Here is a 27,241-nt window from a genome sequence, read left to right as displayed (position 1 = left end):
AGTCAGGTGTAGCTCCAAAAACTGGGGAAAAATCTTAAAAGTAGAAAAGAAAAAAAAATTGCAAAGGTAGAAAAGGAGACTATCATATCCAATGGATTTGTTCAAGGAACTTCTGTTAAATAGGACGCTGCTGCCCATCCCACAAATGGTAGGTCCGCTAGTGAGGAATGTTGGAAGTAATGATAAACTGGGAGAGACAGCCTCAGGAGTGCTATTTACTTGCTTTACCTTTTACCTTCCTCTCCTGAATTATGCAATATCATGGCATCTGTATTAGCTATCTCTTCTAACAAATTACTACCGCCAATAGTAGTATAATAATAAATATTATCTTACAGTTTCTGTAGATCAGGAATCCTAAAACTGGGTGGTTCTGGCCTCGTAACGTGGCAGTTAAGATGTCAGTCAGGGCCGCAGTCATTGAAGGCTTGGCTGAGACTGGAGGATCTGCCTTCAGGATGGCTCCCTGGCCAGTATTTGGTACTGGCTTTTGGCAGGAGGCCTCAGTTTCTTGCCACATGGGTCCTTCAATGGGGCTGTTTGAGTATTCTCGTGACATGACAGATAGCTTTCCCCAGAGATCAATCCAAGAGAGAGCAAGGGGAAAGTGTATCACCTTTTATAACCCAGCTTTGAAAGCCCTACTCTTTATTTCTGCTGTTGTGTACTTAAGTCAGCCGTCTGTGGAAGGAGATTATATAAGGCATGGATATCAGGAAGGAAAATCACCTCAGAGCCATCAGGGAGGCTGGCTGCCACATCATCTCTTCAAGAATAATTCCTAGAAGTCCACAGAGCATTTCTTAACAATTTCTGCTCTTGATCAATTCTGAAATGTTATCTATCACTCTTTGTTAAGAATGAAGGGACACTAAGAGAATTTTTTCCTTTTTGCACCTTATCTTTTGCTAAGAGCCAAGTTTTAGAAGTAACAATGAAAGAGGTAAAACAAACCTATTTTCTCCCTTTGTAGTAATTTCCTACATCTGTCATTCTTAATATTTGTGTGTGTGTGCTCAGACTTTTCTTCTGCTCTCTGGTTGACAAGAAACACCCCTCTCTTCTTTAATATTTGTCCTACAATTTTTTCTTATTTATATTTCTATTTATTTTGTTATTATTATTTTTTAAAGACTTTGTTTATTTGTGAGAGACACAGAGAGAGGGGCAAAGACATAGCAGAGGGAGAAGCAGGCTCCCTGTGGGAAGCCTGATGCAAGGCTGGGTCCCAGCACCCCAGGATGCTCACAACCTGAGCCAAAGGCAGATGCTCAAACACTGAGCCACCCAGGCACCCTATTTCTATTTAATATACTTTCTTTAGGTTCCTTCAATGTTACCTGAGCTCAGTTTGCTAATATAAAGGAAAGTTTTTAGTGAAATTGATTTACAAAGTTATACATTAGTTTATTTACCCTTTTATTTGTGTGTATGAAGAGTGTCCACTCTCTTAAAGTACTGAAAAATGTGATGTGAAAGAGAATTAAGAGTTAATTAGGACCTTTGGGGATCCCTGGGTGGCTCAGCGGTTTGGTCCAGGGCATGATCCTGGAACCTGAGATAGAGTCCCACGTCGGGCTCCCTGCATAGAGCCTGCTTCTACCTCTGCCTGTGTCTCTGCCTCTCTCTCTCTCTCTCTCTGTCTGTCTGTCTCTCATGAATAAATAAATAAAATCTTTTTTTTAAAAAAGAGTTAATTAGGACCTTTTAATTATTGATAACAACATTGTGTGTGGTTTTGGAGACTTCTAGTTTGGAGCAGGATAGAGTAATCTGTGGCATTCCAATTCTTTCCTCAAGCAAAATATATCCTACAAAGACAAAATAAATTACTAAAGTGTAAAAAAGTATCAGGAATTGCAGAAAAAACAGGACAAGAGATACTAAAATTTCAGAAAAGGGAGACCTTTCATAGCTGAACTCAGGACCTGCAGATAGATGCTTTTCCTATCACAAGTATTTGCCCATTTTGGTTGGGACCTAAAGGCTGAGAACCTGGGAGCAGATGATCATCGCTGGGGATGGAAAAAGAGAGAACCCACAGTAGTTGCATCAGGCTAAAGTGAAAAAAGATTTGATGGGGCTCAACAGTTGGCTGTTTTACTCTTGCAGAAATTTGCTGCATTCCATAGCATCAGGTGGGAGTGGGAGTGACATTACCTTAAAAAGAGTGGAAATTCCTGAAGTCTTGAGATGCTTAACAGATAAAAACCTTCAGAGACAAGGATCTTAAGAAAATGAAAGCAAGGATTGAAAGTTCTTAGAGGTTAGGACAAAACATCAGTCTATCCAATAAACTTCGCAAACCATAAGCTGGATAATTTCTATGACAGTCCTATCTAGGCACATCATGATCAAAGGGCTTTTATAAGGCAATCGGAAAATCATAAATGCATTAGGAAGGAGACAAACCACTCCAAATGAATATTAACCAAACATCTTTATATATATGAATATTGACCAAACATCTTTATATATACCCAGGCCTGCTTTACTTCAGTTTCTCTTCTTGCATGCATGCCCAGGCTGGTTTGGAGAGGGTTGTGCATGTCTTTTGTGGTTAAACCATGGAAAGAATCATGCCATTAGGCTTAGATGCACAAATGCGAGGTAAATTGAAACAGGAACAGGGTGAATTAGGATGCATTAAGAGGGAAAAGCCAAGGATTCTGGAATCATAGGAACCGATTTTTTTTTCCAACTATCTCAGTACAATTGTAGTCTAACCCACCTGGGGGATGAGACCATTGTTCTCAGTCTTATTGGAGTAACTTACTTCTTTGAGAATCTCATGTAAATTATGGACAGAGAGAAAATTTTAGGCAGTTTTTGGGAGACAGTGCATGCCATCTTTGAAATTAGGATCAAAATCTTCAAATAATGACTCTTCGTGAAAATTTTAGAGACAATAGGCCTTGAGAAGAGGGTGCTATAAAAAATTGATCCTACTACATTCCTGGCCATTTTAAACATCAAGATAAGCTATACAAAACATAGATTTGTCATTCACAGCACTGGTAAAACTGGCATTCTCTTCACACTGTAAGGTGATATAGAAACCACAATGGTCCTCTGGAAATTAATCTATGCTAAATGAATTTGATCTCTATCATTTGTGTTCATTTAATCAAGGTGTTATGTTAGTATACACATGTGTAAATCTATGGGGATGAGGAAGGTAACAATGTATAGATTTTGACTTCAGATTCATTTAACTTCTTTAAAAACGTAAACAATATGCAGACTTACTTGAGGGGTTGTTTGCATAATGATGAATCAAGATTTTGCATTGTACTTCATGAATATTAGTAATATAAATAGAGTTTGGGGAATAAGGTAAATGTTCATTTTGAGACTTGCAGATTGTGATACCTGGAATAAAGAATGAGGTGATGAGTGAATGTCTTCACGTCCTTACTTTACCTCTGACTACATGGAGAATTCACTGTACAAGGACTCTTATCAGTTCAGGGACCTGTAAAGTCACCATGACCAATTTTATCCTGTGTTTTGTCCAGCAGCTGATGTGTATTTTAGCAATTACCATGAGGATTATGCCAGTTCTAAAAGCCCCCAGATTATTTTCTGCTGGGGCAATTCTGTAACAACAACTGGAAGTTCAGCTTCTAAGTATTTGTCTATATATTTACAGATTTAAGCAACAAAACTGGGAGCTCTTTAACACTAATTCTCAAAGATAAACTTCTATAAAAATTGAATGAAAATTTCAACATAGTTTCCATTTTGGGGGAGCAAATAATTAGCCATGGATATCACCTGGACATAAGATCTCTAAAAAAAGGCAGTGCTAACCTGGACTGATGCATTTCTTTCCATACCCAATTCCACTAAAAATTTGATCCTACTCCTTCCCAGTATAAGCTAGTTTTGCCCTTTGAACTCTTAACTATAGAATCTAAAGAAGACAAACCACGCATCTTGTTATTAAACATTTATGAGGAAGATAACTGTGCAGAAGACAAGATGTGCTATTTTCCTTTCTTGTTTCTTTTCTTAAAAGAACACCAATCCCCTTGGATTGGGGCCCCAAACTTATGATTTCATTTATCCTTAATCACCTATTTTAATTGTATCTCCAAATACAGTGACTTTGGGGATTAAAGTTCCAGCATACAAATTTTCAGGGAGACACAATTCAGTCCATAACAAGGGAATATAAAATGTAATATAGTTTACGTAAAAATGAACTTTAATACAAAATTAAAGTGCTCAAAAGAATATTATTCAACTGAAAATCAGTTATCTCCAGTTGGTGGGGTAAAAGATGATATGGTTTTTATAGTGTTGTTTTTATTCCTCTGTTTTTACCCCTCTAATTTCTCATCAATATGCATGCATTACTGGTGTGATTTTTAAAATACAAACTGTCTAGTACAGTAAAATACACATCATTTAACTTTTTGTTAACTTACTATATTTAAGAGATCAATGTTGCAATATGGCAAGCCCAAGATCATATTTTCAGGAGTAAGGGTTGAAACCAGCTCTGAATTCTTTCCCAACATTGTACGAGGCCATTATACATTCTATGTTATTATAGTAACTTGCTGCAATGAAGAATATTCTGGTTGAGAAAAGGGAATCTAGTGGGCAGACATACATTCAAAGACATCGCAGATTCTCTGGCTCCAGTAAAGAGGAACTCATTTTTTTTTCCTTGAAGAAGAAGGCCAGAAATTGGGTGGAAAAGGACAACAAGCAGAGAAGCAGAGGCTAGAACCTAAAGGATGATGATGGGGTAAGAGCCTTCTTTTTTTTTTTTTTTTTAATCTGTTGAGTTAAACTGGATTAGCATGACTCTTTTTAGTCCTCCAGAGGCTATGTTCAAGAATATACAAGTATTTCAATACTGTTTTTGAACTAGAATATCAATGATAAAGGAAGATATGTTGCACAAAAAGTGGCATAGGTACTCAAAGCCACAGGTACACATGGCATATTACCACAGAGGGTCTACTTTAATGAAAGATTTTGGGGAAATGTACTATAAGCCAAAGCAAATATAAATATATTATGACTTACGTTGGTAACTGTATAAGAACTTTTAAATAACACTTTAAAGAAATTTTGCTTCCCAGGTAAACATTTTGGCCTACACTACCAAATATCTAATGAATCATTAAACTTCCTATAAAATGTGATGGAAATATTTAACTTTTTTCAACTATTTCATGAATTTGCAGTGGGAATTATAGGGCCCTGAATGGGTAAAAATTGATTCTTGATGAGAAGAAAAATCTTAGTTATTGCAATTCTTTGTGGCCCTCCAAAAAAGCCAAAATACATAATGTATCTGTACACAGATATATTACATAGTATATCTGTGCTATTAATTCATTGGAGGAATTAGGAAAAATATCTAAAGTATCTCCTTCGCAAGGGCAATGATGAAAAGAAAAAGTTCAGAAACATTGATCTATTCAGTTACTTGACTTTACTTTGACTGGTTGACGTTAAAATTGTTCTTTGGTGATAACTAGCAGAGTGTTTCTCTAATCAGTCCTATCCATAGTGGAAACTAGTCTAGAAAGATCTGTAGGGGTGAATAAAAAATGATTGATATTGTTAATATCATTTATATAAAGGAAATAAGGCACTGCATGTGAACTAAAGATAATAATAAGAAAAAGAAAACCACAGATCATGGAGACTTTGTTTTTATTGACCCTTAAAGTTTAATAATTATGATTTCTTTACTGATTAGAAGTTAGAGAAAAAAAATTAAAACTTTAAGGAAAAATATTTTGTTATAACTGAGATGCAGTGAAGATAACACAAATGTAGAGAGAAATATATATTGTTGCCCACGGAACAAAGGCATTAATATTTAATTTTTAGAGGGATGAAAATGGCTCCATGTTGATGAAGGTACTTAATTGGGAGGCAAACATCCAACTCATGGAATTAATAAACCATTAAGTGAAAATAAGCTAGAAGGATGCTAGTATTGGTTCTCAAATTATTTTATCTCTTAATTTATCCAAATTTTCAGAACAAATGTAGCTGACAATATTACTTCTTTCCTTTTAAAAAAAATATGCCATTTGAAGGACTCTTAAAGATTAATTGCTTAATTTTATTGGTGTAACATGCATGAGGAGAGTACCATGCCATTTTGCATATTACAGCATGATGAACCAAACTGTTTTGACAACCCTTTATAAGTCCAGTCACAAGAGGCTTAGAAATAGGCTTCTTTCCAAATCTTATCTTGAGAAATGATTTCTTTTCTGAAGTCATGATTTGTAAGCTTGAAGTCACTTTCTTTCACTTACTGGCCTCTTTGCTTTGTCTGTGTACCTAGCTTTAGCAATGGGTAATATGTATGGAGGGAACACTGCCAATTTGGTCTTTGCCCCCAGGCTGACTCCTGTGTCTAGCAATGAATTTTTATGGAATGTACTAGAAAAGGCTGAAGGCCCATAGTCTTAGTCATACTCTTGTTGCTCTGCAGAAACAGTTGGCTTCTACTCCCTCATAAGCCCCCAAATCAATGGATGCTTAGTCAGCTTAGATTATTGGCTTTAGGCAGAGATACTTTCTCTATTAAAACTGTATTCTCTTCTATCTCTGACAATAGACTGGATAGCTTTATTCAGAGTTTGGTTTTCTTGTATGGCATACTACAGATAATGGATATTAGCAGCTGCATGTTATTTTTGTGAACAAGCCTCAGTGACATGTTATCTGCCACTATAATCATTTGAAGCATTTATTTGACCAAATATTTTACCCAAATAATAAGAGTCACCTGTTTTGTAGACTACAGCATAAGTGTTGTGTCTGTTGTCTGGCAAGGTGGCATATAGATTTTACATTTTAAATTATACTATACTGGTATGGTTGATTGGGAAATTCTAGATTTCTGTTGCAAAACATAAGCAAATTTGAACACAGTACAACGGTACAAGTTAAAGAGAACTGAGTGGATGCTTGAACTTAAAAAATTATTGATGCTTTCAGGTCATTAAAGAGATAAAACAGTCATTGTTTTTTGCTGTGTAAAAACCTGATATTTGAGTCTTGGCAGGATGAAGTTAATAATCTCGCTGGTTCTTAGTTCCACTAATATGCTATAAATGTCATGAGAAGAAGGAGTGCATCTGCCTTGCTCGTAGTACAGTTTCAGCATCTAGTGCATTATCAGGGACATAGGAGGGATTCAATAAATACTTGTTCAGCTAAATTCATAATAGAGGGACGCCTGGGTGGCTCAGTTGGTTAAGCGTCTGACCTTGGCTCAGGTCATGATCCCAGGGTCCTGAGATTGAGCCCCGGGTTGGGCTCCCTGCTCAGTGGGGAGTCTGCCTCTCCCTCCTCTGCCCTTCCCCGTGCTCGTGCTCTCTCTCAAATAAATAAAATCTTTAAAAAAAAAATAAATTCAATGTAGTTGTTCCATGATTCCAAAAATTGTAAGAAAGGTTAGCAGAGCTAATTGTGTATGTCATCTCAGCTCTGCCAATTCAAAAACTAAACCCTTTTCTAGCTTATAACATTAAAGAGTTTTTAAAGCTTTGTGATCTTCTCTATTAAGTTGACAAATTTTGAGTCATGTCTCTAACTCCTCCTTAATACTGTTTTTCCTTATCTCTTCAGTCAGTCTTTTTATCCTCCTTTTGAGGATGTAAACATATCTGAAGCTCTTTTCTTCAAGGAGTCAGTTACTTAGTTTTAATTTATATCAAAATAATACATAGAAGTGGTAAAAGAAATGATACAGAAGAGCTATGATGAAAGTCAGCTGTCTCTTGCTCCATCCCTTCTTTTATCTTCAGCCCCTGGTGGCAACCTCTTTCAACTGTTATTATTTTAGATTTTCTAGTAGTTACCTTCTGAGCAGGGGATTTCATTTAAAATAAATAGAAAAAAATAAAATAAAATAAACAAATAGGAAACCATTCTTTGGTAAAATATTTTCACCTCCTCCTTCATATTTCCAGCACCTGGAGTAGTGCCTGGCACTTAGCAGCCCCTAAGTAAATACATGCTAAATATATTAGAAAAAATATGACAAAGAAGATTAGCAAAAGGGAAAATGTAGTATTTCTTCCCAAAGAAGCACTAATTCTTCTATGATAGAGACCACGTAGGAAGCCAGAGGACAAAGAAATAAAAACTTCCATCAGGTGATATTGCTCTGCTCCTTTCAATCTCAGCACAATTTCATGGAATGTAATCCCTTCCCTCCCACAAATGTAATTATGTAGCAGGAATCAGGCTTTCCCATATTATTTTATGCAAGGTGGCTGAACCCAAAGATAGTAGCAGCTGGGCAGTTAAGATAATCTGGCTGCATTGTTCAGCAAGTAGTAAACCTTTTCCTATCGTTTTAAAAACTGTAATGAGAGAAAGAACTGTCTATCCTAATCTAGTGACATAGACATTTTTTAAAAAACTTTTCATTGATTCATAATTAAATTTGCTTATCTTTTATGCTGGTTTCTTCACCAACATTTAAAATCATATATCATGGCTCATATTTTTGAAACATAGCATCCCATGACCAAAAAACAGCTTTTCTTCCTTTTAGCTTCCAAACACATCATCTTCCAGGTTGTTTCAATCAGATCTGATCACCGTCAAAATGTAGTGATTAATTACATTTAAAAAAGACACTTTTTTAGTGAAAGCATGTCTGAGCACATGTTCTTGAATGGACTTGAAATAGATAAAACAACTTTTTCTTTTCTTTTTTTTTTTTTTTTTTTTTTACAGTTCTGCTTTTCCTGAGCTGGTAATTTGCTAATCCTTAATATCACTTGCTCTATCAGTTGATCTCTCCAAAAGGAGGTAGGTTGTCCTGCAGCTTGCGTTCTGATGGTTATGCTTACCAGCCTTTCTAGCTTTGCTTTTTCTGATAATCTGTTTTCCTTTGTGACTCCTCCACCATGGATTTTTATTAAAATTTGGCTTTTAGTGAGATTCTAGTTATTCCAAAATTTGTAGTAGGTACTGTATAAACATATCTCTGCTTATACATAAAGAACATAAAGAAGCTCAAAATATGTAAGTTAATATATGAATGGAAATGGCACTTAGAAGAAAACCTCTCACTTTGTAAGACTGTGAATACTGGGTGGGGGTACGAGGTAGGATCATTGCAGAAGTGTCTCAGAAAATGATTCCGATATTCTTTACCTCATTGGTTTGTAGAAATACATTGGCCTTCCTAACCTGTCATGTAGAGTATGATATACATGGTATAGTATGTCATTTGCATGCTATGTTTGAAAATCTATCATGCATTGGCCCGAGCTGAGTGCTGCCAGTGGGTTTGGCGTTGCTAGCAGAGTCTGTGCCTGGGTTTCTGTTTTGGCTGTATGTATCATAGAAGATATCACTCTCTGTCTGCCGTTCGGGCCCTGGGTTGAAAGGATCCCTATCGATGGTTCATGCTGTTAACAGTCTAGCGGGTGAAATCTATTTGTTTACTAGAATAAGTTTGTACCTTAATTCCAAACAACTCACAAATCTTTGTCCTATTTTGCAGGATTTAAATGCCACACTTATTTATGTAGACCTCAGTATATAGGCAATTACATGGAGAAGAGTTCATAAAAAAGTAATGTGGCGTAGAATATGCATAAGTAGCAATATTGTGTATATAACAAACCAAGGAGGGAAAAGCATGAAGGGTAGGAAATACTCGCTGTAGTCCTTTTTCTTACCAACCAAATGTGTGACTTTGAGAAATTCATCTAACTAGCCGACCTCAGGGTCTTCACACATAAGAGTGGAACAGAATATTCACTAAATATCCTTACATATCTAAGAAACCATGGTTTTATGAAGGTCAAGTTTATATAATTCTTTAACACTGGGAACCAGCAATTCTAGTATCTTCCCAGTCCTAGCCAAGTCCTAATGTAGTATCATAGAGAAGATTGGAGCCAGCTCGAATTAGTATTGAAGTAGCCAGTAATAATGTTTATCAAAAATTATATTCTCTTAATTATGAAGACAGGAAGGCTGATTTACATTAAAGTAACTTTTAGAGATGTGGCAAATTGATCCTGATTAGAGTCTTCATTACCTAGTCCCTTTCTTAACTTCCACATGCTGGGCAGTTATGGGCCTTCCCCACCCACACTGCCTGGAGCTGTGAATGAAGCCATGACTGGAGCTGGCCAAGGCTATGAGTCTTCAAATCACCATTCCCTGTCTCTGAAAGAAGTGAAAAAGCCATAGGAGGATGTTTATTCTAGACTTCCTATAGGGAGTTATGACCTATATCTCAGTGTATCCATAACTGAGTTTGATTTGGATAGCTCAGTTTTTGAAATTTGTTTACTTGGCATCCAGACAGGTGGGCCATACAGTGCCCAGGTCACAATAAACCCTTTCAGTTGGGCCTGCTTCACTCATTTCTATGTCTCACCAGAACTTCATGCCATTTGAGGGATGGGGGGCCAAAAAAACCTAAATAACCTATTGTTAATGGGTTATTAATTTAAGTTTGCTTTTTCTTGGCAAAAGCCACTCCCCACCAGAGTGAAGGTAACAAATCTCCCAGAATGGAACTGTAGTCATAAAGACAAGGACAACAGAAATATTGCATGATCACAGCATCTTGAAACTTCTGGTTTTGGAAATAATAATTTTTATTTCTTAATTTAGACTAGAATGCTCCGCAATGGAAATGGGATAGATGGACAACAAAATTGTACCTCCTGTATAATCACCTGCCAAATAAACCCAATGTCCTGACTCTGGCAATAGGGCCCTACTGAAATTCTCAGTGGCTAAATAGCACCTTGAATCATAACAAAAGGAGAATGGATAGAAGCAAAGGAAGGTTCCACTCTTCAAGGTGAATCTGTCAGTACAAGGAAGCTGTGTGATCCCTCTTTACCTTCCAAATACATTTGGAGATTGTCTCAAATCCTAAGGCCTAAAGCCATTAATTTCAACATGGCTGGGGCAGAAATGCCCGCACACACCTACGCTATTAACATATGCAATTTCTACTGAGTACAAGAAAAATCTCCCTCTGGTGTGGTCAAATCTCAAAGGTTAACAGTTTCACTTTTCAATTCATTTACTTCCTACTTTTATACCACATCCCAGCATGTGAAGGCTTAGGATGTTGGAAAGCAGAAAACCTTAGAGAAAAAAAAGGATATTTTGATAACCTGTCTAATCCTGTCTAGCCATACTGCCTAAAATGATTTCAAAGTCACTATGTAATTATAAGTGGAGTCCAAGTCAGAGCAGGGATGAGAAATGCTTGCAAGGAAATGTTCCACTTGGGTGTATTCTGCAGGAGGTGCTCAACGAAGCATCACTTCGATTTTTGGAGCACTTTGAAAAACCATGTCACAGTCTGGATTTTTCTGTGAGTTTCTGTGGTCTTTCAACTCTAGCCTTCTATGCTATGCTGTTGAAAGAAGGAGTATCCAGCCCAGACTGTAAACCATGGGATAGAAGAACTGAAGCCAGAAACCCAAGAGCAACACAAAGTGTCAGAGAAAGTGACAATTCAAACAAGTCACTTGTTGCTTGTAGGATCCCTACAGCAACAGCAGAAAATATATCTGTGGCTCCCCATAAAAGCACCAGCCAATTTAATATTAATGTCAAGCCTAAAGAATAGAGCCAAGGATGTGCTAATATAAGCCCAACGAAAAAGAAGCAAAGGGGTATGTTTTAAATACGCTGATGTGTTCTGCCTTAAATACACTGACGTGCTCTGCCTTTTTTAATATAGCTTTTATGGGAATTATTGGAAGCTCCTATAACTAAGAAATGAATCATTGTTTTTTTTTTTTTTTTTTTTTTTTTTTCTGGGCTCCAAACTTTGGACTGAAGAACTTTGATCTCCATTTAACACCATTAAAGGAAATTCTCTGTGGTTACTATTTTATGAACAGGTCTAAACAGAAGTGGGATGTTGGTACCATAACGGAGGTTAAAAGGATTGGCTGGTGACTGAGTGATGGATCAAACATAGAACCGTATCTGGCTGAGGCCAGGCATGCTTTACCAGTGAAAGTAAGTCTCTGATACCTGCTAGCAAATATGAGCTTTCATTCAAGTCACTGAGTCACCATTGTGTAGTTGAGTAAACAAAGCATAAAAGCATGGAGAGGTGAGGCTGTTTACTCAAGAAGAACTTTGCAGCTAATCTATGATTGCCCCATAGTTCAAACTCAAAGTTCTTGCTGCTAGGCCATTTGTATTTACATGATACCCTAATATCTCACCTAAATCATTTTACTTAACATTTCACTCAGGTTATTTTAGATACTGTGAGCCTCAGGAGGGCATCAAAAGGCAAGGTAAGGGGCCACCTGGGTGGCTCAGTGGTTGAGCATCTGCCTTCAGCTTAGGCTGTGATTCCAGGATCTGGAATCGAGTCCTGCAAGAGACTCCCCATGGGGAGCCTGCTTTTCCCTCTGCCTATGTCTCTGCCTCTCTTTCTGTGTCTCTCATGAATAAATGAATACAATCTTTTTTTAAAAAAGGCAATATAAAAAGAATATTTACTCTGAATTACATATGTGTAAGTTTAAATTCCACCTATAAAACTTACGACGAGACCTTGGACAAAAAATTCAACATTCTGTACCTTTGTTTTCTTGACTTGTCTTTATAAACAAGGATGCTTTTTATAAACAAGGTTGTTTTAAGGGTCAGAAACAAGACAGAAACGTTTCACAAGTGTCCAGCAGCAGCTCTTCACTAAATGTCCTCTCATGTTATTCATGGAGAATATGGCAAAGAAACAGGTTACAGCAATGCTAGGAAGAATCAAGTGAGTGCTACAGGGAGGCACACTGAATGCTATGGGCATTTAACATGCAGAAAGGTATACCATGGAAAGCTATTTCATGTGGCTTCCTCTTTGGGAATGAAAGACACTGAAGAGCTAAAAGAAATCCTGTTTCTAATCCTACTGCCCTTATATCATTTCCTACCACCACCTCAGGACTTGTGTACTTTGCTTGTCACTACCTCACTTTCTATCCTTTATATTATTTCCTGTTTATGAGATATACACAACGGGCTCTCAATATCATTTCCTTGAGCTCTATGAAAACTGCCTTAGCATTATAAGGATTCATTGGGACATATAAGAAAAACACTAATGATATCATTTGATACAGTCCTTTTTGTATTTTCTATACACATCTGTCTTCAGTATTATGTAGAAATAGTTGCTACTATTGTGAAATATCTGTGGTATGAATTGTTCCCTGAATATTAATTTCTTTCTAAGAGCAAGCCAAATGTATAGGGATAAATTCCTCTAATGCTTTTATAACTTTCTATTTTGTTAAACAGCTGTTGAGGCCTCATGAAAGACTTAAAGGATGCATTTATTTTTTAGTGTATTTCTCTACTTAAAATGTTCTTTTTTTGTCTTAGTGCTCATTACTAACAATATTTGCATAAATATAAATTTCTATCATTTCAGTTTTCATTTCTCTCTGAATCTTATTCCCCACACAGAGTTATAATCTTCCATTTGTAGCATTATCCTCAGATGTGAAATCTCTTATGAATTTAAAACACTAATGGTAATCAGGAACTTAAAGATTTCTCAAAAGTAGATAAACTTAAAACCACAGACTTCTATGCATAAAAAAATCACTTTGAGATTAAAATTTAAATTGATGAGAAGAAGCAAACATGTATCACACTGGTAAAACAATTTTAATAGATTCTTTTTTTTTAAAAGATTTTATTTATTTATTTATTTATTTATTTATTTATTTATTTATTTATTTATGAGAGACACAGAGAGAGAGAGGCAGAGACATAGGCAGAGAGAGGAGCAGGCTCTATGCAGGGAACCCGGTGTGGGACTTGATCCTCGGACCCCAGGATCATGCCTGAGCCAAAGGCAGATGCCCAACCACTGAACCACCCAGGCGTCTCTTTAATAGATTCCTATATCATCACAGATCTTTCTTGAAATGTATCAAAATACTATAATACTCTTTAGTGTAGCAGGTGCTCTGATGTGAGAGAGGGTCCAGGAGCCCCAGGAAACTGGATTCTCTTGCCAGTTCTAGTTCCTCATACCAGAGACTGATTGTTCGGAAATGGGCTCAGGATCCAGAGTATCTGAATTCACTGCCATCCTGACCCTCCGTTACTTACAGACTGTAAATCCTGAAAATGTTACTTAACCTTGCTGCAGCTCAGTTTTCTCATCTGTAAAATGGAGATAAAAATAGCCAACTGTCTCACGGAGAGGATTACCTTGGAGACTGATATATATATATATATATATATATATATATATATATATATATATATAATTATATAGATATATAATCATATATATTCATTTTTATTTGTGTTTCAGGCACTCACTACTCTAAGTGATATACACACACATGTGAGTCAGAACAGCAAATGCCTGGCATGTATTGAACTTACAATAATTGTTTTATTTCCTTTTAGCTTCCATCCTGGTGAGCAGGAGAAGGAGGGAGGGGGAACAAGTCATGAGTCAAGTACTACAGACTTCTGTTCTTACTGACATTAAGTAGATTTTTTGAAGGAAAGTTTTCTCATATGCTGTATGCTTTTAGGAAAATTTCCAGAGGCATTAAATGGTTGTTCTTGCTGTTTTAAAAATAATTTTCACCAGTTATGCTTGTTTTACTGGGGGATAGGTCTGTGGAGATTCTCAGACTGCCTTCCCAGGAGTAACTGTCTGATTTTATAAATATAGATTTTAAATATTTTAGGGCTGTGATATATCTGTGAGATATTTTGTTAAAGGTATAATTACTAGATTCCTTTAATTAGTTTTGCATTCAATAGCACACGAGATGTTTCCCTTAGCTTTTATGAACCTAGAAATTCCAAATTTTACTGAGGTCAGTTTGAAATGAGCTTTCTAACTTATGCAAATGAAAGATTCATAACCCATCCAATGAACACAAATGACTCAATATGAATCTTGTGCTTATTACTGTAGGCATAGTAGTAGGTACACTATATGAAGGTAAAGAGAATGTTATGGCAATGCATAGAATGATTCTTTAATCACTTTAAAGACATTCCATTAATTTTTGCCTTTTAATTTTAATTTTATTTTTTTATTTAACATTTCCTTATTTCTAGAACTTCAACATGCTCCAGGTTCTTTTTATGTATTCACTGCCTCAGACCTAGAATCAGTCATTTCTCTAAGAAGTCTTGGGCCTTTTTATTTGAGTATGGTCATAGAAACCAAGATCTGCTGGATGTATTCATTACTACCAGCCTCATTGTTTGCAGGCTGTCTAAACTGGCAGGACAAGGATGTGTGTTGTGTATATCTCATTTTTAAAAATTATTTTTTTTGTCTTACACTACAGAGTAATATATGTCAGGATCTTAGGTTCATATTACTTCCTGATATAGGGACTTATTGTACTATTAAAACCATCTTTAAAATGGAATTGTATCTATATATCCTATTTTGTTCTCTCTTATCATCTATGAAAAATATATCTGTAGAATCAGTGCAATTCTGGATCAATTACTTTTCTCTACAGACCTATTTAAGAAGCCAAAGGGGGGAAAGTACTCTGGTTCCACTATCCCCTTTAAAAACATATCTCTCATTATTTTTCTAAAATGCTGAATGATTAACAACTAAGCAAATTATTTCTGTTTTATCATGGAATCTTTGTAAAAGCAGCACAGCTATGAATGGATTCATTCTTAAAAACAACAATAATAACAGAAAAACAAAAATCTCCGACAAAAGAGATACCTGGCAAATGATGGTATGACAGAAGGAAGAGTCCCTAGATCCAGATAGAATAACAACAGGGGTCTGGAAATAACAACTATTTTCATTCTTGTTTAGTAATAAACCACAATAGAAAATAAAGGAGCCTCTGCAGTGACTAGAAGTGCACTTTTCAGTGATAATGCCAGAGTTGGCAGATATGAGTGCCAAAATTTGGAGGGAAAAAAGAATCAGTGGCCAATATAAACTGCTGTTATATAGCAACAGTACTAAAGGAGCCACTACTTGCATTAGAAAATGAGTTGGATAAAATGGTAAGGCAATATGATGAAAACTCCAATAATAGGCTGACTTAGAATTATGCTCCTGTCCGTTTACCTTAAAAATAATATTTTTAGTTCTTCATTTTGCAGCTTGAAAAACTGTTACCCAGATGTTCATGATTTTAAGAGATGAAAAACCAAAGATAGATTAGTATCTCTTCCCAAATGACAATCAACACTAACTTAGTTTTCCAGGTGCTTGTGTATAGACTATACATAAAAATCACTCTAAACCAGGGTAGTTTCATAATGAAAACTATGTTACCCAACATAATGAATGTGTCTTTAAGACACTTTTTGAACTGAATTTCAATAGAAGAGCATTAAAACACACACACACACACACACACACACACACACAAACAACTCTGAGTTGCTGGATGAAATAAATTTCCATTTCTGGCTTTTTAAATTGTAGCTGAAAGGTTTGCTAATGCAGATGACATCTTATCAATTATGATGCCCTCCTTTCCGGTTTCCAATCTGCTGGGCTTCAATGAGTGCATCTAAAGGGAAATCAGTGGTTTCATGAGGGTCATTAATATTTGCATTTAATGACTTCTCTTTAAATATAAAATTTAATTTTTTCCAAATGGCTTTCAATTAGAAGCTCAGTGACTGTGCTTGTAAAATTCCAAGGCCTTTGGGAGGACAATTGGCTCTAAAACTAACAAGATGTAGCAATTCTGGGATGGGTTTGAGATGTCAGATGACCTTGTACCCTCAGTTTATTCACTGTCAATAAGATTTGGAATTGGGGGGGGGGGGTGGAATCCTTAAAATCATTTCAAAACATTTGGTTTATCTTTCAAGCCCGTTATTATAATGACTTTTCCTGCCTCTTACACTGATAAACATTGGAGTATGTTTCAAACAATGCTTGAGTGGGGTAGGGCACTAAAGAGAACTGGTAAGACCCTCTGCAATGTATCATGTCTCTTACATGTATTGTAACTTCCCTTTATTACAACCATAGTTAAAAAAGTAAATTTCATCATTCCTATTTTACAGATAAGGAAACTGACTCATTAAAGTCAAATAATGTACTCCTAACTCTCTAATGTTCCTGACATCCATTCACTTTCCACTACATACCAGTTTTAGTTTAGTCCCACTCAAGAGTTTTATTTCATACTTCTGGCAAATAGAAAATGTTTTCATACTAATAGGTATGATCTTACTTTTTACCAGTACTTTTAGAGTGATAATCCTTTCTCTTCTGGTTCATACTGAAGTAGTCATATCAATGGCAAGCAGATGAAGTAAGGAAGATTATGTTAATAACATAAAGGAGGCAAAATTATTAGAACCCCACCCTTAATTCTTGGGTAGTTTATATTAAAACCCTGGTTTAAGAAGTCATAAATTCAAATTGCAATGCAATAGCACCAAAGATTGCTAAGCTATTGTGTTTTAGCGAAGAAAATAAAAGGTACCTAACCAGTTTTTAAAAATCATTAATCCTTTTATAAAGTCTTTTATTATTGTCTTCGTTTTGTTTAAAGCTGCTATAAATGTACATGAGTATGTGTATCAATTTAGGAACTAGAACTAGCTATATTTGGGTAACTCATAAGCTTTTTGATAACAAACATATTCTAGTGTGAAGAGAAAGTTTTTTTTCCTATATTTGTTCTGAAATGGTGTAACTATTACCTAAATAAATGGATCCTTCTTCATCAAGACACTGACAACAACTGCCTGATGAACAGCATCACGGTTGAGGGAACATCCCTGCCCTTGGAAAAATTACAGCAAAGACTAGTGAAATTACAAAGAACAGCAGTGAGGAGAGGTTTGTCAGGGTGACTTAGGGCAGTACAAGCTGGCAGAGTAAATGATCACTTAACATCTGACTAGTGAGCAATGGAGGAAGAGGGAAACTGGCATTAAGGAGAGAACGGACAGAGGGGAAGTGTTCCAACTTAAGAAAACTCCAGACAAGGAGTATTATAAAAGATTCCTAAGACTTTTAACACCAGACTGAGAGCTGCTTGCAATTTTCAAAAGGATCAGACAATTTTAAAATTCCCAGGCCCCAGTGAAAAACCTGATTCTTTTTTAAAGATTGATTGATTAGAGACACAGAGAGAGAGAGAGAGAGAGGCAGAGACACAGGCAGAGGGAGAAGCAGGCTCCATGAAGAGAGCCTGACATGGGACTCGATGATTCTGGGTCTCCAGGATCAGGCCCTGGGCTGAAGGTGCCGCTAAACCGCTAAGCCACTGGGGCTGCCCCAAAAACCTGATTCTTAAGAGTTTACTTCTGATTGCATAAACACAAGCAACTCAGCAGGTGTCAAAAATGAGGAGAGCACTTGACAAAAGCAGCCCCTTTTGATGTCAACCCAAATTTCTGAAATGTTTGCTCAGTAAATATGGTCAGTTTTCCTCCTTACCAGTTTTTGAGGATGTCCCAGGCTTGATAGTTTACACAAGCAAGAGACTTACCTAAAGTAAAGACGGGAACATTCTCCATTGCCATGCAGGTTTTCTTGCAAGAGTATCTTTGTAACAGCACCCTTTTTAGACACCAATCTTGAGCCATTAGTCATTGTGAGACTTAACCAGTAGGAGAACCAACTTTTGGATTAAGCTATTTTGATTGGAATTCAGGTTTTACCATTTTAGATAAGTTACTTCCTCTCCCTCCATTTCCTCATCAGTAAAATGATATAATTCTTACTTCATAAAATTGTGGGAATAGTTAATAGAAATATATGTGCAATGCTTGGTGCAATGCTAGACATAATTAAACACTTGTTTCATATATGCTGTAATTATTTCTCATATCATGGATTACCCCCACTCCACCCAAAGGAAATGTGAAATACAGTGGTAATTCTCTAAGGCTGTGGAGTTTTATAGATCTGGGCTCAAATTTTGGCTGCATTATCTAATAATTCAATGACCATGGCAAGAACTTCACTTTTCTGATCAAAGTTTTTCCTCACGTATAAAATAATGATTATGGACAACCTACTTCACAGGGTTGTCAAAGTATTACCTATGTTAATGTACTTAAGGCATCCTGTGAGGGAGTTAAGAGTTCAAACTGGCAGCAGTTATGGAGGCCAATATTTTTTCTGGACTGAAATCTTTCTTGCCAACTTTTAAACACTTAAACAAAAGTAGTAACTCATTGCAGGAAAAGTTCTTTGATCTTTTGGGCACTCTTAATTTACTCTCTATGATTAGAAAAGAAAAAAAGAACTTTTAAAATATTGCAGCCCCGAAATTCTGATATCTTCTTATACTTTGGCTCATGTTCTCTATTTCCACACTGAGAACCCAAAGGAAGTTGAAAAACTCTAGGTATGATTTTGATGCAGGGGATGCTTAGAGATCACAGAATCCCTGTTCTATATTTACCATTTTTTTCTCTCTGAATAGATATTCCTTCACTGATTTCTACCTTGTGTTCTCAGTAATCCCATGCTATCCCTTCCCATCCCTCATTAATCCGTATTCTCAGAGCCCCTTTCTATGCCACCTTGAAGTCAAACCTTATAAAACTACAAATGTTGGACCTCTCAAAGATGTATGAATTCAGTATGGGATTAAAGTCTTCAGCCTGAGAAGGGAAGGTAATTGTAATTCAGCAAAAAACTAGAATTCAACTATACAGCTGCAGGTCAAAGGCAGCAAGACTTTGTAGTAGTCCCTGAAAATTAGATCTCTGACTAAAACTGAACCTGTCCAGGAAAATAAGATGATAGGATCAAAAATGTGTAATAGGAAGAATAGAGATGTCTGGAGAAGATACCAAAAGGCTTTATGCCTTGCTTCCTTTTCTTTCTTTCAGTCTTCATTTACTTTCCATGCAGCCTAGGTCCTAGGTTTAAATCCTATTTCTACCACCCATTATATACTAAAGATAAGCAAGTCATTTAATCCTCAGTTTCCCTTATCTATGACATTTATTTTTGGTGGGGTTTTTTTGTGAGCAAATTATTAAAGGTACATGAAAAACACTTTTAAAGTGCTCACCTGGAATTGTTAGAACAACGCTTTCTGGTCTGACTGAGGAGCAACTATCAATCTAGATCTCACCCTTTCTACTTTTTAAAATATATTTTTTTAAAGATTTCATTTATTTATTAAAGAGAGGTTGAGAGAGAGCGAGCGTGCAAGTGGGAGAGGAGTAAGGGAGAGGGATAAGGAGACTCCATACAGAGCATGGAGGCCAATGCTGAGCTTGAGCCCATGACTCCGGGATCATGACCTGAGCCGAAATCAAGAGTCTGATGCTTAACTGACTGAGCCACTCAGGTGCCCCAATTTACATCTTAAACTATAACTCTTCACAGTCTGATACAAAATTAAGAAAGCTCTTTTGTAAAGGCAGTGTGTAAAAAGTATTTTCAGACTTCAAAAATCAAGCTAAATATTATTAATAAGTGAGTATAATACCTTATTAGGAAATGTTGCTGTGAAAAGTTTGACCTGCTCTTTTTCTCATTTATGTTTCAACGTCTTCAGTCATTCAAAAATTATTGTTTTCTCTTTGCTCTTGTCCAAGAAACTCTAAAGGAGTTCTTGTGCTACTGTAGGTAGGCAGTTGCTTAAAACTGCAAAGGAACTTCTCCAGATGGACGTTTAGCAAGAGAGAGGTTCTTTTACATTTAGCTTGCTATGGACGGGCAAGCCCTTTGTCAATGTTTTCCCACCTGACTTACACTGCTGTATACTTACACTGTATTACTTAAGTTTAGGCTTTTGTATTGCTAGGGAAGAGTAAGCAGATTCATGAATTATTCTCAATGTATTCATTTAATCAAGAAAGTGAGTGTTTTCTTGACTCCTTATGAGATTTCGCCTTTTAAAGAATGCTTAATTTCACATTTTACACAAAGGAGATGATTTCAAGTGGAATTGCCTTTGATCAAGGCATTAATGTGATAATCAAGTTTAAACTAGAATCCCATTTAGTGGAATTTCCTATTCCTTTTCTTATTGTTGTAAGTAATAATTACCAATTGGTTATTTAAGTATATCTAGCTTTTTCTATTCAGGTCTGACATAAGACTATGAAGCTAGGCACATAGTTCTGTCAGGGTTCTGAAATTACCTGGACATGCTCCTTATTTAGCAGATGAGGGAGATGGCGCTCAGAAAAGCTAAGACGAAGGCTTTGTACAGGGTCATGCCAGTGTGTGTTGTTACAAAACCATGCAGCAATACCTCATCACCTTCTTTCGAGCATTTCCTGTACCTGTACTTTTCAAACACATCCTCTCCTTTTCAGCTGTTGTCTGGTGTTGTCCTCAAGCTCTCTGAGTGTGCCAGCACTCTCAGATGGTGTGCTTACCTGCTCAAATGGTATAGATGTTATTTTCCCTCGGTCTATATCAAGACATATTTTATTTGTTCCTTGTTTCTATGCTGTGTTATTTTTTTTTGTAAAGCACTAATGACTGATGTTGGATTGACCTACTATTATGTTTTCTGAATAAGATGATTCAGTGTTTTAACTTTAAGTATTGATGGTCCATCTATAACTCCAAATGACTTTAAATATTGATTCTCAGGAGAGTTCATCAGATAATTCTCAAATACCATCCTCTGTTTTTTTCATTTTTCTCCAGTTACATGTATAACTGCTGCATTATCTCTATGCTACAAAGAAAAATATTCTGATTCTACTTCATTTTCAATGTTTAATAAAAATGTATGACCTTGAGGTGCCTGAGTGTCCCAGTCAGCTAAGTGTCTGACTCTTGGTTTCAGCTCAGGTCATGATCTCAAGGTTGTGAGATCAAGCCCCTTGTGGAGATCTGTGCTCAGCGTGAAGTTTGCTCAAGATTCTCTCTCCTTCTCCCTCTATCCCTCCCACTTATGCTCTCTCTCTCTTTCTAATAAATAAATAAATCTTTAAAAAATGTATGGTGGTATTCATAAATGATTTTTCATTTCTTTATTTGTATAGCAAAATCAGATCCTGAAAAAGCAATAAAAATGGAATTAATTAAAATGGATTCAACATAGGCTATAAAAGGTAAGGAGGGGTATTCAATAGCTATAGTTTTCTAAATAGCTTATATCTTTTATGTCTTTTCCAGAACAATTCCATGAGAAAAATGATTTGAGGTAGGGAGGAGAAATATTAAGCATTCTTTAGTGAAAAAGAGGAGAAGAGGTATACTATTCATAAATATTGGTGAAGATAGAAGTTCTTTAAGGGCTACCTTCTTAAGTAGCCCTTAAAGAAAGTTTTTAACCCAAAGTAAAGTTCAAGTTAATACAAGGCATGGAGTTATATTCAGGGTAAATAACACAGTGGAGGCAATACCATTTTTAAAAAGATTTTGTAGGTCTTTTTATTAGAGAAAAAGAGAGAAAAAGAGAGCCCCCACATGACTAAGAAGCTTAGGCTTGACCTTCTTGTGGTCAAGTGTAAGGGGGAACCTAACACTCACTTCCACAATTGGGAAGGCAACATATGGAGCTGGGTCTTTCACCTCTGCTGACCCATAATGAAGCATCCCTACCCATGACATTAGTAGAGACTGTGTGAAGAACTGATTTCCACCCCAATTTGGAAGTAATGAGGTGCCCTTTCACTTCTCTGCTGGGGTAGTCTCTGAGGTCCACTGAAAAATCAGGATTTTCACCATTACCCAGAAGTAATGAGCACATCACACTGAGGTGTCATGGAAGATCACCTGAGTAGCTAGAAATCCCATCCCTTCCAACAGTAACAGTCAGAATCTTTCCTAGTGTGTCAATGAAGGCCAAATGGGGAACTTTCTCTACCTTCCCTAGGCAGTAAGGAGGTAGTGCTTTCCTTCCTCTGCCAGAGAGTATCAGAGAAAACTGGCTAAACGAAATGGTTTAAATAAGATCTAGAGTTTCATAATATACTACAAAAATGTGCAGGCAAAATGTAAAATCACTAGTCATTCCAGAAAATGGAATGTATGAAACTTTTTTCAAACTGTATGAAAAAGACAATCAATAGATGTCAGCACCAAGATGACAGAGATGCTAGAATCGTCTGACAAAGATTTGAAAGTGGCCATGATAAAGTCAATATGTACTTATAAAAGTGATTGAAAGAAATGAAAAAAATTGAAATTTCAGTAAAGAAAAGGAGATAATAAGATAACCAAATTAAAGAAGAACAATTGTAAATAAAATATTCAGTAGATGGGATCAACAACAGAATGGATGGGTCAGAGGAAAGAATCAGTAATCTGTAAGACCAACAATGGGCAACAAAGAGAAAACAGGCTGGAACAATGAATGAAGCCTTAGGGACTTCTGTAGAACTATAACAAAAATACATAATATTTATAAATTAAAAATATTAATATTAAAAAATGTTTAGTTTGCAAATTAAAACCGCAAAATGATATTATTGCATAGGAACTAGAAAGGCAGAAGTATAAAATAGTAACATCACTAATAATGGAGAGGATGCAGAGAAATTGAATGATTTACATATTGCTGATGGGAATGGAAGCTAGTATAGCCGTTTTGAAAAACAGCTTGATAGTTTCTTAAAAATTGAATATGTAACTACTACACTGAGCAATCTTAGGGCTGGGAATTTATCTCAGAGAAATGAAGACTATGTTCAAGCAAAAACCTGTACGTGAATGTTGATAGCAGCTTTCTTCTTAATAGCCCCAAACTGGAAGCAACCCTAACGCCCTTCCACTGATGGATTAAATTATGGTATGTCCATACTGTGGCTACCTAGTCAATAGTAAAAGGGAATAAACTGCTGACACACCCAAGAAACTGGATGACTGTTCAGAAATCATGCTAAGTAGAAAAGACAGTTATAAATGTTTACATAGTAATGAATGTTCCTATTTATATAAAAGTATTGATAGGACAAATTTATAGAAAGAAGAACAGATTAGTGGTTGCCAGGAATTAAGAAGGGAAAGGAAATGGGGGTGGCTATAAAAGGCAACATGAATAATACTTTAGGGAATAGAAATGTTCTGTCTCTTGACTGTATCAATGTCAATATCCTGGTTGTGCTATGGCAGGATAGTTTTGCAAGATGTTACCATTGGGGAAAACTGGATAAAGGGTACACATGATCCCTCTGTGTATTATTTCTTATAGTTGCATGTGAACCTACAATTATTTTTTTATAATTAATTTTTAAGAATTCTATGCCTTATATATTCCTTTTAAAGTTTTCTGTCTAGGAGAAAAAAATCAGTATTCTGTATATTTTCTTTTGAGGAAATCAAAACAATATGAATACACAATTTTAGATAGGTTATATATTTTCCTTTAGAAATGTGAACATGAGAAGAGAGGCAGTTAATGACTTAATGAGTCTTGGAAAACTATAGTCATATCTATTCATTTCTATGAATTTCCTGCATCAAAATGAACATTTCTATCATATATGTGGAGGAACTGAAATAATATGTTCAAGATTGACCAGTGGCTCTCAAAGCACAATCCAAAGATCCCTAGAGATCCCTGAGACTATTGCAGGTTTTCTCTAGGTAAACATAATTTTTATAAAAATGATTTGCCTTCTTCACTGATTTTTCCACTGATAGTGGGTAAAACTGCTGGCAATTTAGTAAGAATCAAGAAAGTAGCACTAAAGTTTGCTAGCACTCATTATATTCTCCACTACCATGAACCCACAGTAATAAAAGTGACAGTTACACCGAAGAATGCCCTTAATGAAGCACTAAAAATTATGAATTGTCTTAAACTTTAGTCTTTGAATAGATGCTGTTTTTAATAGTCTGTGTGATGAAATGGAGAGTGTGCATAAATCTCTTCTGATGCATACCGAAGTGTGATGGCTGTTTTTTAACAAAAGCAATTGTGAGATGCTTTGAATTCTGAGTTGAGCGAGCTGCTTTTTTCATGAAACATCATTTGACTTGAAGGAACAACTGACACACAAACTACAGTTATTCACACTTGGGTAATTGGCAGACATTTTCTCAAAAACAAACAAGATAAGTCTGTCATTTCAAGGAAAACAACTGACAGTGTTTGTTACCAGTGAGAAAATTTGTGACTTTAAGAACTAGAAATTTGCAAAACTTGAATCTACCACTGTGAGCTTGGCAGCTTTCTCATACTGAAAAGTTTTCTGATGAGATCGACGGTGATATTAACAAATGTGATTTTTAATATTAAACAATGAACTCTTCAACATTTGGAAGATATGTGTAACTTAGTGAACTCATATCTTACAAATAGCCAGTGAGTTATATGACAAAATTATGCATCAGTAAAAGGACATCTGAAGTGAAAGAGAGACCAATGGATTTTCATGTAACTGATTAGGAAGAGTTATTAATGTCATATTGTAACTAATCTTTAAGAAATTATTATTATTTTTAAAGATTTTATTTATTTATTCACTAGAGACACAGAGGGAAAGAGACAGAGACATAGGCAGAAGGAGAACCAGGCTCCATGCAGGGAGCCCGATGTGGGACTCGATCCAGGGACTCCAGGATCATGCCCTGGGCCAAAGGCCGGCGCTAAACTGCTGAGCCACCCAGGCGTCCCAATCTTTAAGAAATTATGGCCTTGGCTGGTTTTGGTGTGGATTCAAAGAAAAATAGCCACTGGGCACCTGGGTGGCTCAGTCGGTCAAGCTTTTCACCCTTGATTTCAGCTCAGGTCATGACCTCAGGGTCATGAGCTTTGTTGGGCTCCATGCTAAGCACAGTCAGCTTGTCCCTCTCCTTTGTTCCTCTTCCACTCAGGCTCTTTCTCTCAAATTAATCAATCAGTCAATCAATCAAATCTTTAAAAAAAAAGCCACAATTATCTCAAAAAGCTGTTAAAATAATCTTTTTCCAACTGTATATTTGTGTGAAACTGAATTTTTGTTACCTACCTTAAATAGAATATATTGCAACAGATTGAATGCAGTGGCCAAGATGAGAATCCAATCACATTTAATTAGGCCAGACATCGGGAAAACTTGAAAAAAAAAAAAAAAGGAAAGTGATGTCACTCTTCTTACCAAGTTTTTGGAAATAGAGTTATTTTTTATAAAATTAGTCCTCTATGTGAACACGTAATGGAGTTGTCATTGTTAATATTTTAATAAATATTGTTAAGGTACCTGAGTGGCTCAATGGTTGAGTGTCTGTCTTTGGCTCAGGGCATGATCCTGGGGTCCTGGGATCGAGTCCCACATTGGGCTCTCTACAGGGAACCTGCTTCTCCCTCTGACTATGTTTATGTCCCTGTCTCTGTGTCTCTCATTAATAAATAACTAAAATCTTTAAAAAAAAAGAAACTTTTAAAAAATATTGTTAAAAAATTTTTAGTTGGGATTTTTAACAAAGAATTAGTGCAAATATAACCCACATTAAAAAAAAAATTCTTCAGGGTCTTCTACAATTTTTGAGAATAAAAAGGATCTGAGGACCAAAAGTTTCAGAACCATTGAGGTGGATCATTGCTACCTACAGATAAAATAGATTGGACAGAGACCTTAATATCATTGTAGTAGTATCACTCCCTTAAAACATGGAAATCTTTCAAATAATTAAACTGTTGGAAAGATATCTATATTAAATCCACTTGGAGCAGTACTGAATATGCATGTTTCCAAAGTTGCACAAAAACTGGAGAGAGAGTAGTTATTTTTTTCCCAGCTGTACTTCCAGGTTGCATAGACAAAAATTTACTTTCTCCTTTTTAAAGTCTTTACATATGGAAATTTTCAAATGTACATTTATTTTCAAAAGTAAAGAGAATAGTACAATGAAACTTCATGGGCTTATCCAATTACAATGATTATTAAAATGTTGCCATTCCTGGTTTAATTATCACCCCTCCATTTTTTTTTTACTGTACTATTTAAAAGGAAATTTAAATATTAATAAAAATTAAAATATTTTTCACTCACAAATGGCTTTAGCGCTCCTAATGGATAAAGATGTTAATAATATAACCATACTTTATTTTTTAAAAAACATTTCATTTATTTATTCATGACAGACGTAGAGAGGGAGAGAGGCAGAGACACAGGCAGAGGGAAAAGCAAGCTCCATGCATGAAGCCCGACGTGGGACTCAATCCTGGGACTCCAGGATCGCCCCCTGGGCCAACGGCATGTGCCAAACTGCTGAGGTACCCAGGGATCCCATATAACCATACTTTAAATCCACTAAAATTAAGAATAATTCTTTGCATTCATCTAATAGCCCGTTTATATGATCAATACTTTTTATTGCTCTCAA

The 27,241-nt window shown here is 36.0% G+C and overlaps 1 long non-coding RNA gene across 1 annotated transcript in view; it reads right to left on the bottom strand.

Moving 5' to 3' along the window:
* Positions 1-3,253: 3,253 nt before the first annotated feature.
* The window catches only part of LOC144316873 (uncharacterized), a 31,716-nt gene continuing 7,728 nt past the window's right edge, over positions 3,254-27,241 (bottom strand). The window contains exons 4-5 of the long non-coding RNA XR_013382708.1: positions 25,885-25,970; positions 3,254-3,372 (exon numbers count right to left, since the gene is read on the bottom strand). This is a non-coding gene — a long non-coding RNA (uncharacterized LOC144316873). The remainder of the gene's footprint in view (positions 3,373-25,884; positions 25,971-27,241) is intronic.

This window comes from Canis aureus, chromosome 7 (genome assembly GCF_053574225.1).
Source record: "Canis aureus isolate CA01 chromosome 7, VMU_Caureus_v.1.0, whole genome shotgun sequence".
NCBI lineage: Eukaryota > Metazoa > Chordata > Mammalia > Carnivora > Canidae > Canis > Canis aureus.
This window is presented reverse-complemented; position numbering and strand designations above follow the sequence as displayed.